The sequence below is a fragment of the Protomyctophum bolini genome (assembly GCF_963924005.1).
Source record: "Protomyctophum bolini genome assembly, chromosome: 21".
In the NCBI taxonomy this organism is placed as follows: domain Eukaryota; kingdom Metazoa; phylum Chordata; class Actinopteri; order Myctophiformes; family Myctophidae; genus Protomyctophum; species Protomyctophum bolini.
This window is the reverse complement of record NC_137882.1, coordinates 6,027,098-6,041,066: the sequence shown is the minus strand read 5'-3', so window position 1 is coordinate 6,041,066 and position 13,969 is coordinate 6,027,098. Positions and strand designations below refer to the sequence as shown.

Below are 13,969 nucleotides of genomic sequence, written 5' to 3'. Positions count from 1 at the left end.
AATCCTCGTGGACCCAATTGGTGCTGGAGGCGTTCTATCCTTCAGGAACGTTAATGATCCCACAGCTGGAGTATTTGCCGTCAGTCTGGCGCCAAAGCTGCCTATGCTGGATTCAAAAGGAGGACCGCTTTTCTGCCAGCCTGGCCATGAATCTCACAGTCCCCCACCCACCCCCGTGACTGAGCATTAGATCACCTATTTCAAAGGTTCTCGAACCTTTGACATAGGTGATGCATTTGATTAGGGCCCACAGTCCCCACTCCCTGAACCCACAGATCTCCATAACTCTTGAGTGTGCAAATGCACCCTTAAAGGTCCATTTTGTTCAGTACACTTTCAGACTAAACGGCCTCAAGAACCGCTGGGGCCCTGGGGGGTACCCTGACCCCACTTTGCGAACCACTGGCATAAGACAAACAACTTGTGACCGTCCTTCCTGGGAATCCTATCTACCTCACATCAAAGAGGTATGTCTAAATAGGTCTACTGTACATGGTGTTTGGTCCAGACATGTAGATATTCAACGTATCAGTAGTAGGTTCCAGAAATGTACAAGGCCAACATTTTATTCTTGCAACTGGTTTTGATTTAACCACTAAATCACCTAGCTGTGAATGTGTTCCAATAAGACTTCCAACACACGTGGGCATGCGTATGCATGCACACCACTAACCTTACTACTCCTATGCTATGAGTGTGTGCCAAGTGCCAACGCATGTGAAGCCATTTTTTATTACTTATCTGATACCTGGAAGGTATCAGATAAGCCTCGGGAGGAATCCAGCATTTTTGCACAAGTTTCGCAACCAAATACTTTTTTATAACTCTCTCGGCAGTATCTGACATAGATAGTCATCATATAGGCTTTGTGTAAACCATTCACCATTCTTTCAAATAATAGCAAAACAGTGCCAGGGAAAACTATTATGTTATTGTTAACAATACCTCTCAAATTTTAATATACGTTTGTGCGGGCCTATACTGTACTTCCAAATGGGTGACATATTTTAATAGCACTCATCATGACACTTCCCCTGACAGTGGATCCAGTTAATGCAGTTATCATGCGTGTGAATATACAGTTTGACAAAATACAGTATCCTCAATTAGTTGCACAAGAAACTGAGCTACTGTAGTAGTTCTATTTTTCATTTATTTTTCTCTGTGCCACCCTTTCCCCAGTTTGATTGCCCTTAGTTGAGTCACCTGTGAAGACCACCTGAGACTGATCTGGTTTCTCCACATATTTTTCATACAGTAGGCGGTTAACCATACTATGTTGTTAGAAATTACACCCATTGAATGGGTAAATGGTGCATTTATATAGCGCCTTTATCCAAGGTGCTTTACATTGCATTTACATTGCATTACATTCACCCATTCACACACCAATTGCGGCAGAAGCCTGCACGCAAGGTACCAACCAGCACATCGGGAGCAATTTGGGGTTCAGTGCCTTGCCCAAGGACACTTTGACATGTAGACGGAAGGAGCCGGGATTCGAACCGCCGACCAATGGACAACCTGCTCTATCTCCTGAGCCACTGTCACCCCTTTGGGTGTAATTCCCATTGAATGGGTTAGGTCCTAACCCATTCAATGGGTGTAATTCCTATTGAATGGGTTAGGTCCTAACCCATTAATTCCTAACAACATAGACATGCCACACATATACATATATAAATGAATACCCTGGGCCCCTAAGCCTAAATGGTAAAACAATATTCAATCAAATCAATTAATCCATAGCCTTGTACAATTATTGTAACCATTGTAGCCATTCCTATAGTGTCCAAACAACCAACCCAGGTAATGGAACCCTGGTGTGAGCGTCTATAGCTCTGTTACAATTTCACAATAATGCTTTGGCACTGACAACATTCTCATCATGCCAATGAAGCCCCATTGAATTGGATTAATCCTAGTCCGTTTGAGGTTGGGTGGGAATCGCTAAATGTCCCTTCTGAAATGTCAGTCAGTGTCGCAGTGTGTGACCTCCATCTGCAGCTATTTAAATGGCACCTCCAGGACAGCGATCATAGTACAGTGATGACATGCGCGGTGCCTCGGCCTATAATGTGAGCAGGGTGTTGAGACAAACCCGGAGGTTTAAATTACCATACTTCAGAGTGATCAGGAACAGATGAGTAAGAGTCCAAAGCGGTAAATTACAGTAAGGCTACTGAATGTCTCGTATGCCTGAAATCCAAACCAAAACAAGTATATAACTTTAAGGTTAAACTGATGTTTATATTGTAATAATCAGCGATGTGTCATGTTCATGTATGAAATTATACGATTTACAATCAAAATGTCAATGCCTATCTGTTACATATTATAAAAATGCATTTACCATAACTTTTGCTCTTAACCCATTCTGACTGGGAACCCATGTTGGTGTTAGCATCATGTTATGCTTTAGCTATTGAAAAATAGCAGATCTACAAGCTCATAGCGCGCCACCGAGTGGCGCGCTACCAGCTTGTAGGTCTTCTATTTTTGAAAAAATGTAAGAACGACTGACATTTTTAGAATCTGATCTCAGGTCAGAATGGGTTAATCAGACCAGTGTGTGTCCAGTGGAAACCTCGTATGAATCTGATCTCAGGTCAGAATGGGTTAATTTGTACCATAATTTGATGGTCTGCTAAGCAGGAGTCACAGAGGAGGAAGACAGAAAACAGATCCAGATGGAAACCGATCAATGTTCCACCGCGGCAACCCCCGATGAGAATCAGCGTAAAGTATAGGTTCCAGCCCTACATACTACTGTCATGAGGTATGTGAGACTCAACCACGTCGTATGTGGTTCATTAGTCTGCCTTTTTCTCATCTTGTTTTCTATACGTTTGTATGGAAGTATTTAATCAGACTTATGAAAAACAAGCGTATACACCTGTTGTTCATCATGATTCATGAACCACGGTGTCGCAGAGAAATCGGTGTGGAATTAAATGCACATGTGAAAGTGGCGTGCCACACATCCACCACCAACTCGTGTTTATAAATGGTTAGAAAACTCATTAACCTGTTAATAATTAGTTTAAGTTCATTAATGTACTGTAGGTAAAGCATGCCAGAAATTATAGCTGAGAAAACAAGGAAGAATGTAACGCAAACTTCACAGATTATAAAGTAAAAAACATCAGACCCGTCTGATGAGTGAGTGGTGCTGTACTGTACTGTACTGTACTGTACTGTACTGTACTGTACTGTACTGTACTGTACTGTACTGTACTGTACTGTACTGTACTGTACAAGCCCACCTCCCTGGCCTGTCTGTGTCTGTGCTGTGCAACACTATTTCCGTGCTCGGACACAGGGACACATCCACACACAGAGTGGTTGCACCACTACAAAAATGTAGGTGATAAGGTTAAGTGAAAAACAAAATGACAAAATGCTGCTCATCCACCATAGACTTGGGTAAGGTGCTGGAGCCAAGAGGAAACCAAATGAACAAAGAAAGCCAGCCTCGCACACTCAAAGCTGTGCAATAATCCGATTTATTTTATTGCATTCCAAACTTTCAGTCATATAGACCTTCTTCAGGCATAAAGCAATTGGTGAATGTGACAGTATTTGAGTGCTCAGGATAATAAAAAAAACAGATGTTTGCACAGCACTTTGAGTGTGTGGAGGCTGCCTTTTATTGTTTAGGTGAGGTGGAGAGAATGAAAAAACTAAATGATTTGGTGGCCTGTATTTTCAAATGATATGATGCCATAAAGCATGTTGGTTCAGAGGAACACATTGTGGGAAAATTAAGCTTCAAAGGGAAGCCAAAACACGGATCAGTGCCCACAAGTAAAGTGTCAGTCTCTGGAGTCTCTAGCTGCAAGCACATTGGCTCATTGAACCAAACAGCTGTTAGTGGCATTGTCACCACTGTCCAGGGAAACCAGTGATGACTTATGATTTACTGTAAAAGTTATTGGTGGTATATGGTGGGTATGGTGCGTTTGTTTGGGTTGGGTTGTAAACTCTAAACCAGTGGTTCTCAAACATTTTCATGTCAAGGACCCCCAAATTGACATGCATTCTGCAGACCCCCATATGAAAATACTTTCTGCTAGGGAAAAGTTTTGAAGATTCATCAAAATGTTTCGAAAATAGCCGATGTACAAGCTCAAAATGGGCAGTAATGGGACGTGTTTGTGAGCTTGTAGATTGCTGGCTAAGTATAAAATGGGATTAAAGTGGTAAAATGTTCGATATTTCGCTGTGGACTGCCTAGAACTTCCTCAGACAAAACTTTGAAAAAAAATCAATTATTGATTGAATTGTATTGTCTGTTGCTCTCATCAAGCTTTGAAAATGAGCCTGATTGAGGCACGGCATGCACGCTGTTTCTTATTTGTTTAGGGTGGAGACCTCAATCCAGAATGATTAAAATCCACAGCTAATGGATTCTAAATCCTTCCAGAACATCAACTTACAACAATGCTCAGCAGTGATGAATCATGTGGTTCTTCTCTCCACAACATGGAATGAAGCTTTGTTTCTGTATGAAAGCGTCTCCCCAAATGTGTCGGTTAATAAGGTTTTGGAGCTATGTTTTGGAGTCGTTGGGGTAAATCACAGCTGGAATTATTTGTTTGTTACATTTCTTGTTGCTTAAACTCAGCCAGATCGAGCGACACACTGTTGAAAAGGGACTTTGCAAAAACAACCCACCAGCAATGGGGCAAAGCTCAAATGAAAGCTTGCCAGTGGTATTAAATCTAAAGAATATACAGAAGGTTAAATAAAGTGCTAAAACAAAATACCTTACAGTAGGTGTTGATGTCGGGTGAAAACATTGTAATTCCTTTTTTATGGGGCGCTAACCCATCCTATGCCCAGTTTTCCGGGTTTCTGTGAACGCAAACATTGGCTTGTGATTGGCTGATCACTCCATAGCGATGATTTGATTGGCTGAGCAAAGTACATATTGAAGTGAAGACACCAAAATAAGCAATTGGCCGGAATAACATTAGTCACAAGGTTTCTGTCCGACGATCAACGAGGTGAAAATGATTCACCAGGTGAAACCAGCTTATCTTATCGTAAATGGTTTCGGCCTTGTAACCCAAAGGTACAAAATGAGTGGAGGTCTTGCAGTAAGTCACAGCGTTTTTAGTTCTCAACAAAAAGGGATGATAAGAAGGGGTGTTTCACAATCATCCAAAACTTTAATTTATATAGCACTTTTACTGCAATCAAAAGCAACACATAAGTTATAAAATAAGAGCCAATACTCAGTTCCAGTTTTCTAAGTAGGCCTATAGAGACTTTAAGTGGTTCATTCTTTATTATATTTTAGTGTAGCCCTGTTCCTACAAGTAATGTACACAGCCATGATTCATGTTTTTCAGATGAGGATTCCCACTTGTTCATGAATCAACATGTGAATCATAAAGACCAACCCGGGATTCACGAAACGTGTGCACAGCCATGATTCATGTACTTCAGATGAGGATTCCCACTTGTTCATGAATCAACATGTGAATCATTTGCATAGCATTCATTTGACATTCAAGGTCATGTGCAAGTGAAACAAGAAGAGAGAAGCATTATTCTCCTATATAACTAATGTCTTGTACTGGTGTATTTGGCAATTGTATACAAGTGAGTGAGCGAGCGCCAGGGACGGAGACTAAAATAAGGGGGGGAATTCAAAGGACATCTTCAGTGAATAAACCTCCGACTTCAGAAAGACAGGGAAGCCTCGAAGGCGCTGAAGTGTACTCACTATATGATAACGGTAGCCAAGACCCTGAACGCAGAAGCCCTGCTCCAGGGCTCCTTGACCGTCCTCATGATAAACGTTGGAGCCGCCCCCTCAGCAGCGCAGGCGGCTGAAGCAAGACGCATCAACAACGAAGCCAAGCGTCAAGCTGTCGAGGCACTAGGCAAAGCCACAACGCTTTGGCTGTATATGCACCCCATGACGGGGTTGATCCTGTGGTATCCATATTTCATGATATTCATATATAAGCTGTCCGACTATACATTTGGTATGGTGATGCTAAGTAGGTCAATGTCTAGTCTAGACGCATGTGTAATAGTGTATATTCTCTATACAGAAATCTCCATATATGGGCATATCAGCATGTCCATCAGCATGATTGAGAGATTCAGAGCTCTCCATGTATGGTCATAAAAGGGACAAGGATTGACAAGGATTATATATGCTATAATCGTTATATCAGTCGGATAGGCAGTACAACATAGGTGTGTGAATCGTGAATGCTCAGAACAGATCTGGAGACTGATAGACTTTTGCAACTTGTTGAACATTAGTGCAATGCAAATCTTTACATGTTTTCTTACTATTAGAGAAATTGACTGGCTCATATCATGGCTAACACTTATTCTTCTGGGTCATTTGATTGCTCCCTTCCCTTGCAGCAAACCAGCTCAGTGGTCTCATGGTTAGTGTCCGCCCTGGGACTGGGAGGTCGACCTTCGATCCCTGGCCGGGTCATACCAAAGACCCGAAATGGGACCCTATGGGCCTCATATGGCTTTGACAAGGCTTATATGAACTTTGGCTGAGCTTATGCGTCCACTAGACTCTTTTTGCATATTTTGACAGGTAAGCACATCTGAAAGTAATTAAGTTTATAGTGGTTGTGTCATTTGGTCTTGAATGGACCGCCTGCTATAAAGCTCAGCCTTGCACATATTGTTGTCTTTAGGGACGTCCCACATCTCGTCTGGATCGGCTTAGCGACCGGTCCATATCATCCTCATTTCCTTCTCTTCTGTCTTTTTTATTGGTATGCTTTGTGTAGACCCTCCCACCGAGGTGCGCGTAAAGCGTGTGAGCTTGTGAGGAGACATCCTTTCATTGGCAGTGTGTTGTGAAGCCATGTCCATTAATAAATAATGTATCGACAGTGTGTGTCTGTCGTGGGTGTTATATTCAAATCAATGCCATTGCCTACAGTAGACCCCACCCAAAACAGATCAGATTCCTGATATGAGTAGCGTAAAATGACACACACACACACACACACACACACACACACACACACACACACACACATACAGTACATACAGTACATACATTGTAGATATAATCATTGCAAGGAGGAGGGATTACTGTGGAGGACCCTAATGGAAGACTATAATCTGTCAAATCATTATTGGGAAATGTAAGGATGTGTTTTTGTGAGAGGAGTGTCTAGACTCCAGATCCTTGCTCCAGGGAAGCCTATAGTGTTGGAGTGAGAAGAACACGATTGTTTTCTCTTTGGGATTATAGGCTATTACAGCAGTTCAACATGTGAGACCTTGAAAGGCAGTTAAAGTGAGTCGATAAAGGTAAAGCGAGATAGACTGAAAGAAGAGAGAGTTAGAGCAGGAAGCTATAGAGAGAAAGATGAGATCATTTCAAATCATGTTTTTACAGATTACGATCAACCAAACTACTTGTGATCGAAAAGGTGACCGTGGGAGTTAAGGGGGGCGTATACAGTTCTTCTTGCTCTTAAATTAGTGTTGTCGGAGAATAAGTGACAGAATAAGAAGAGGACAGGTTGCCGGAGAAAAACTAACAGAAGACAATATGAAGATCACGGTTGTACTTTTTTTCATTCTCCAAGTGGCACTTGTCAATTCAGTCAAAAATTCAACCTCACAGAGCAGACATGCAGGTGAGTGCTTGTTTATTATTAGGCTATAGGCCTATATTAGCCTACTGATGTAATTTTCAGTTTAAGCCTCTATGTTGACATTCATTTCAGTTATTTTATTTAAGTTTTTTTTGTAATCTTATAAGGCGAGATCTGTCGGTAAAGTACTGTAGGCCTATTGTTTGTGTAACAATTTGAATAAAACTAATAATTTTTGTTCACGATTAGTGTTCATGATAGCTTCATTTGTCACTGTCCAACACACCTGCATCTGAACGAAGTGGATGTGTGAATATTTTCTTGGCATTGCTTATCATAAAAGTGAAGCAAACCAATTCTATGGGAGATTAACTTGAGTTGAAACAGAATTGGGCTACAATAAAAATACATTCAATTAGTATGAACCTAAACATTTACATTTAGTCTGACTGATTTAAGATTATATAGATAAATATAAATAGATTAATCTATCACCAGTGAATAATGCATGAACATACTGTACATCCATATATCTGCATTCTAACAGTAAATATGAGATTGGTGTACTGTACAGTGTCAGCCAGGCTACAACAGTATGCATCTGGATAATATAGCTACAGTCTAACAACAGTAAATGCGTGACTATATAACATTGATGGTGTAATAAAGGATGAAACCGTTACACAGTTATCATTAAAAGGCATCTGTTATTGTTCCGTAAGAACACATCCCTGCAATTCCATGTAGAAACGTGCCAGATGTCTTTGGTTCTTAAAAGAAAACTAGGCCCCAGGGCAATTCTAGAATTGCTATTCACAGCGAGGAGCCCAGGTCTCTTTTCATAGTTAGTTACTGTGAATATCCGACACCTTGTAAAAACTGGTCGGCTCTAAATTGTCTTCACTATACACTACAGTTCTTCTGACATTTATAGTGATATTCAGAGGCATATGTTTGAGATCAGATGACGCACCAAATTGAAAGCAGCCGGAATCTTCGAGATGAATAATAATACATATTCAAATTCAAACTAAAGAAAACAAAGCATTTGTTCCCTACTTTTCAACCTTTAATTGTATTCCTTAGTAAGGGCTATTTTGTTTTTGCGCTATAATTAGCGCAAAATTTAACTATAATTACATATAGTTAAAATCCATACACTTGTGGAGTGCTATCCTATTTTCATTTTTCAAAAACAAACAGACAAACACAATGAACGGGTGACAATGAAATAAACAAAGACAAACTTTAGTCAAATATTAGCTCTGGTCTCTCGGTCCATAGCCTTCTATGGACCGTGCAGCGCTAGTCTAAATAAAACCCAATAAAAATACAGTCCCACACAAAAGGTAACCTCTTGCACGCAAAAATGATGGGTTTTACCCAGACGCCTGAGGGGAAACATTAAAATGACCGAACAATGTCTCTTGTATTCAAACAATGTCTCCCTTTTAAAATCTTTATCAGACTGTAAATCAGATTTAGATCACATTTGAAAACACCTAGGAATGTAGATCAAATTGATTTGCAAACATTTGTTCTCAATGTTCAAAAATAAGCATAACATTCAAACCTTACAGACTCCACATTGTTGCCCACAGAGCCTGTGATGCAAGGGAGACAACGAGCACTGTTTGCTAGAAGAAATGTGAATGGGATTCCGAAGAAACATGTGCCTGTAAGTTGTGATTTGTACACGTACACATGCATGTATTATGTTTATGTAAATTGTTTTTTCTCGTTGCTCATACTGTAGTTTCAAACTCACTTTGGGTGTGTGAAATCTGTGGGAAGTATATGTCTCTGATGTCTTGGTATAGTGGGAAGGTAAAGTGGTAAAGGAACATATTGCATATTATCCTGATTACGCATTAGGAGCGCATCTCTGATGCTAGAAAGATTAGCATCAGAGATGCTCTCCCAATGCGTAATCACAAATGTTGCATAACTTCCAGTTTAGCTCTGTTTCCACCAAACGTCTGGTTCTGTAGCTCTCTAAATCTGTCTCTCAGATGTCAGAAAGATGAGGTATTTTGTTTTTGTTTCACATCACAAAACACTGTTGACATTGTCCCGTTTTGTCACATGTTGCCTCCTTCTCCGTCTCTTCTCTCTTCAGAGGGTTAGGGTCTCTCTTCAGAGGACCAAAGCAGCCCCTGAACCCCCGAAGTTGCCCCCTCCTAAGGTGATGCCAAAACCAAAACTCAGCGCAAGATGCCCCATGCTTGGGGATACCTGTGTGCCCCACATCCGTTGCTGTGGCCCATGCGTCAGCTGTCACTGTCACTTATTCAACGCCATCTGCTACTGCCGGAAAACAAACTCGCAATGCAGGAACAGGAAGAAGAAGAAAATGTAAAGAATGCAAACGCACTTAGATGCAAAGATGGACGTGCACTCAGTAAATGCATACAGTAGTATGTGTGTATACAGTATACACAGGACCCCATTTGCAGCTGGTTTCAACATGTACTATTTATTTGAATCCATGATAATGCAGTACAATTCAGATGCATTATATTTACACCTAACCCTTGGAATACTGTATCATTTTGTATATACATAATTGTCTCCACCAGGCCGAAGGCATGGGGAGAGAGTATGTTTTGCACAAGTGTGTGTGCGTGTGTCCGTCCGGCTGTGCAATTTCCGTGAAATTATACACGCACATTTCCACTAGGCCGAGGATATGCCACTCATTTCTTTCCAAATCAGCCTCATGGTGGCGCTATAACAGGGCAATTCCTGTTTTTACCTATAACTGCATCGATCTGTATACAACTTATGTATGCGCACTCTATAGAGGCCATGGAAAAACATTTCCCCTGCATCCCTCCACATCTGCCGGTTATAGCGCCACCATGAGGCCGATTTCTGGAAAACACATTGTGCACAGATTTCATCCAAATCTCACACAAATTGGTACACATGATCTCTGTAGTCATGTGATCAAGACGAGTCTGTTGGATTTCTCAGATTCTACACTGATTGGCTAAGATTGCCTTCCAGTTTTTCAGGAGTGGCCCGTTTTGTACAAAATGAAGTAAATTGTTGCAAAACCCCCCCCAAAAAAAACAATGTTTATATTACTCATAAACATTTTGCCAAACACCACACACACTCCTATCCTCCTGGTGGAGACCTGTGCCCAGAAGGGCACTTTTTCTAGTTACTTCTAATTATTTGGTGTCAATACTGTTTTAACCATATTCTTTTTACATGTTTTGTTACATATTTGTCGTGTATTAATCTAAACTAACACTATTATACTAATAAAGATCAATTGAAAAGAGACTTTTTTTTTTACAGTACAATAATGTTTAAAGTTTAAGGCATAAACAATATTAGTTTACCTCTTCTACAAAAATAAGAGTTGCTGTCACGCATGCCAAGCTGTCACTCTCTTTGTAGCTATTATATATCGTACTTGACTTGTATTATGTATTTCCCACCACGGAGTAACCTCACGCAGCAGACTATCCAGCATGTATCTTCCACCTCGGAGACAGCGGCTGTGTCAGTAGGTGGGGCGTTACTATGTCTATGCTTGGACGTAGAAACTGTGTCAGTAGGTGGGGCGTTACTATGTCTATGCTCGGACGTAGAAACTGTGTCAGTAGGTGGGGCGTTACTATGTCTATGCTCGGACGTAGAAAGAATATAGCCCACGCGGTGGAGACCTGTGCCCAGAAGGGCATTTTTCTAGTTACTTAAAATGTTACATTAACCATTTAGGTTGAACCCTCGCATCCCTATTTTACAAGCTCACAACGCGTCATGCGACACGCTGTGGGCTGGTAGATTGCCTGTTTTTTGGCGAAGAGGTTTGGTGTACATGCAGCAAAAGAAGAGCAGACCACGTGCCGAGCCAATTGTCAAGTTTACAAAGTGTTGTAGCATGACTGTCATTAGCAATAGTGGTTAGGAGTCAAGATATGTAGCATCATCTGTTGTAGTATGTGATCTGTCACTTAATATATAGCTTCAACCTATAGGCTCTGTAACCCAACGTCCTAATAGCTATAGGGTAATACGGTACGGAGCTGCACTACGGTAATTCATATGTTAATTTATGTCACTAGAAAAGTGACACAAATTCAACGTTTGCCACCTGGAAAGTACTACAAAAGGGGGTTAATCAAACAGAAACTACAACATTTGGCCAACCTGGCGGGAAGGAAAGTACAGGATAGGGAAAACATTTGGCCAACCTGGCGGGAAGGAAACAAGATATTCAACAGTTGGTACTTTGAAGAGATGTGAAGAGATGAAATCTGAAACCTGAAACTAGAGAAGAGAGAAAACTAGACTAAAGACCTTGGTACGGGAGGCCGGGTAGCAGAGCACAATGGACGGGGGTCGCACGAGGGACCGCTGGGTACGACCCGGTTCCTGCACAACCCAGTTCCTGCACGACCCGCCTGCCCATTATGCCTGATTATCCCAGATTCAACCCATACCCCGGGGAGAACTACACTATAACTGATGTAGATCCAGCGTCGTCCAGCTCGTAGATTCAATGTTGTCAACGTCGGGCCCCAAATTCAACATGCTCGTAGATTACACGTCGCGTCGGGCCAATCAAAAACAGATTCAACACACACACGGCAAACACATGCACGCACACACACACACACACACACACACACACACACACACACACACACACACACACCCTTAGGCCCATCACAATTACGTCATAATAAGTATTTGTGATAATCGCAATACTTTTGGGATAATAGTCATAATCGCTCCCATGTTAGAAAGTAGTGGAAGTAGCAGATCTAGGAGCTCAAAACTGTTTTGATCTCATAGATCTGCTACTTTCACAATTCATGTATTTGTTTTTGCAATTTAAATAATTTATTAATACTTGTGACAGGCCTAATGTACCTCAATGTACCAGCTTGAGCGGTACATTTGCATGGGGATTCCAGACAACATAGCGCGCCCACTATCGTTGACCGGGCGGGGAGACCCCCCAGGCATCTCGACCCTATCCCCGGCGTTCGAAGGTCACTCCCCTGGCGTTCCCAAGGAGCATTCCAGACATCAAGGACAGCCGGCATAATTTTCCTTAATAAATAATGCCTATAAATAAATAAACAAAAAAACAACAAAAAACAAGTGTTAGAAATGACTACACCTGCACGTGCCCATCGGCCTACTTGAGAACGATGCAACTAGGGAACCTAATAATACCCGTTGTCAACTTGTCATAGCACCCGTTTTAACGGGTCCCTTTTGTGCCCTTACTGTATATGGAGGTCTCTACTGTATCTGTCTGTCTGTGCCTGAAGAGTGCAAACTGACTGGAAAAAGTGGACTGGTTAAGTAATCAATTGACAAGTGTGGGGTTGCCATGGCAATCAATTGGCTGAGGCAGAGGCTGGAAATTGCACAGGTGAGGCCGGGGACTGATTAAGCCCACTGGCAGAGCCTGACCAGGTGTGCTATGACAAGTTGAAAATAGCCGATCTACAAGCTCACAACAGCTCGCAGTGCAAGGTATTACCACTGCAATGCTGTAGCTAAAGAAAAAAATACAATCTTTCTAACAGCAATGATGAATACTATTTAAAGGTATTCATAAGCAGTGTTGGAATAAATACTCTCATTTCTGACTTGAAGGACAACTTTAGTTGTTTTCAACCAAGGTTCATGTTGTAGGCTGTGATTAGAGAAAGTAAAAGATGAGTGTTAATTTGTTCATTTTAATTTGCTGCTTTCTTTCGTTTTAAATTCGAACATGGGGCTACAAAATGTTATGATGATTTCTTTAATAATATTTACTATAGTCCTACTAGACCCCTGGAAATGACATCTGGCCTCAGAATATCACGGGATCAACTGAATGTGAAGGAGGATACTGGGGGGGGATGCCATACTGTGTGTCATAGGCTCAATATGTCAGTTTGTCACCTCACCCTTGACATTCAACAGATCCGTGATCTTTTGTGGCCAGATGTAATTGTATGGGGTCTAGTAGGACTTCACTATAGTGTAGGAAAACAAATCGCTATAACATATTTAGCCCCATGTTCGAATGGCCCCCGCCCATGTCAAAAATAGGTCAAATCGCTAAAACGAAAGAAAGCAGCAAATGAAAGAAAATGTATGCTCATCTTTTACTTTCTCTAATGTAAATTAACATGAATCCAACATTTAACATGAATCCAACATGTAGTGGGGTGGGGGTCCCTGACTCTCTGCTTCAGCGCACTCTCAGCTAAGGCCCTTAGCCCCCTAAGGGGTCCTTGGCCTGAAGACCCCTGGGCTCTTACCGCCTGTTGAACTGGGAGTGATAGTGTGTGTCTCTGCATAATGTTATTGGCTGGCGAATCCATACCGTATTAAATTGAGGAGAC

General features: G+C 41.5%; 1 long non-coding RNA gene across 1 annotated transcript; it reads left to right on the top strand.

The window, feature by feature from the left end:
- Positions 1–7,249: 7,249 nt before the first annotated feature.
- On the top strand, positions 7,250–10,840 carry LOC308336319. The gene is made up of 3 exons (XR_013966146.1): positions 7,250–7,643; positions 9,203–9,279; positions 9,721–10,840. It is a non-coding gene; the product is annotated as an uncharacterized lncRNA (long non-coding RNA).
- The last annotated feature ends 3,129 nt before the right edge of the window (positions 10,841–13,969 follow it).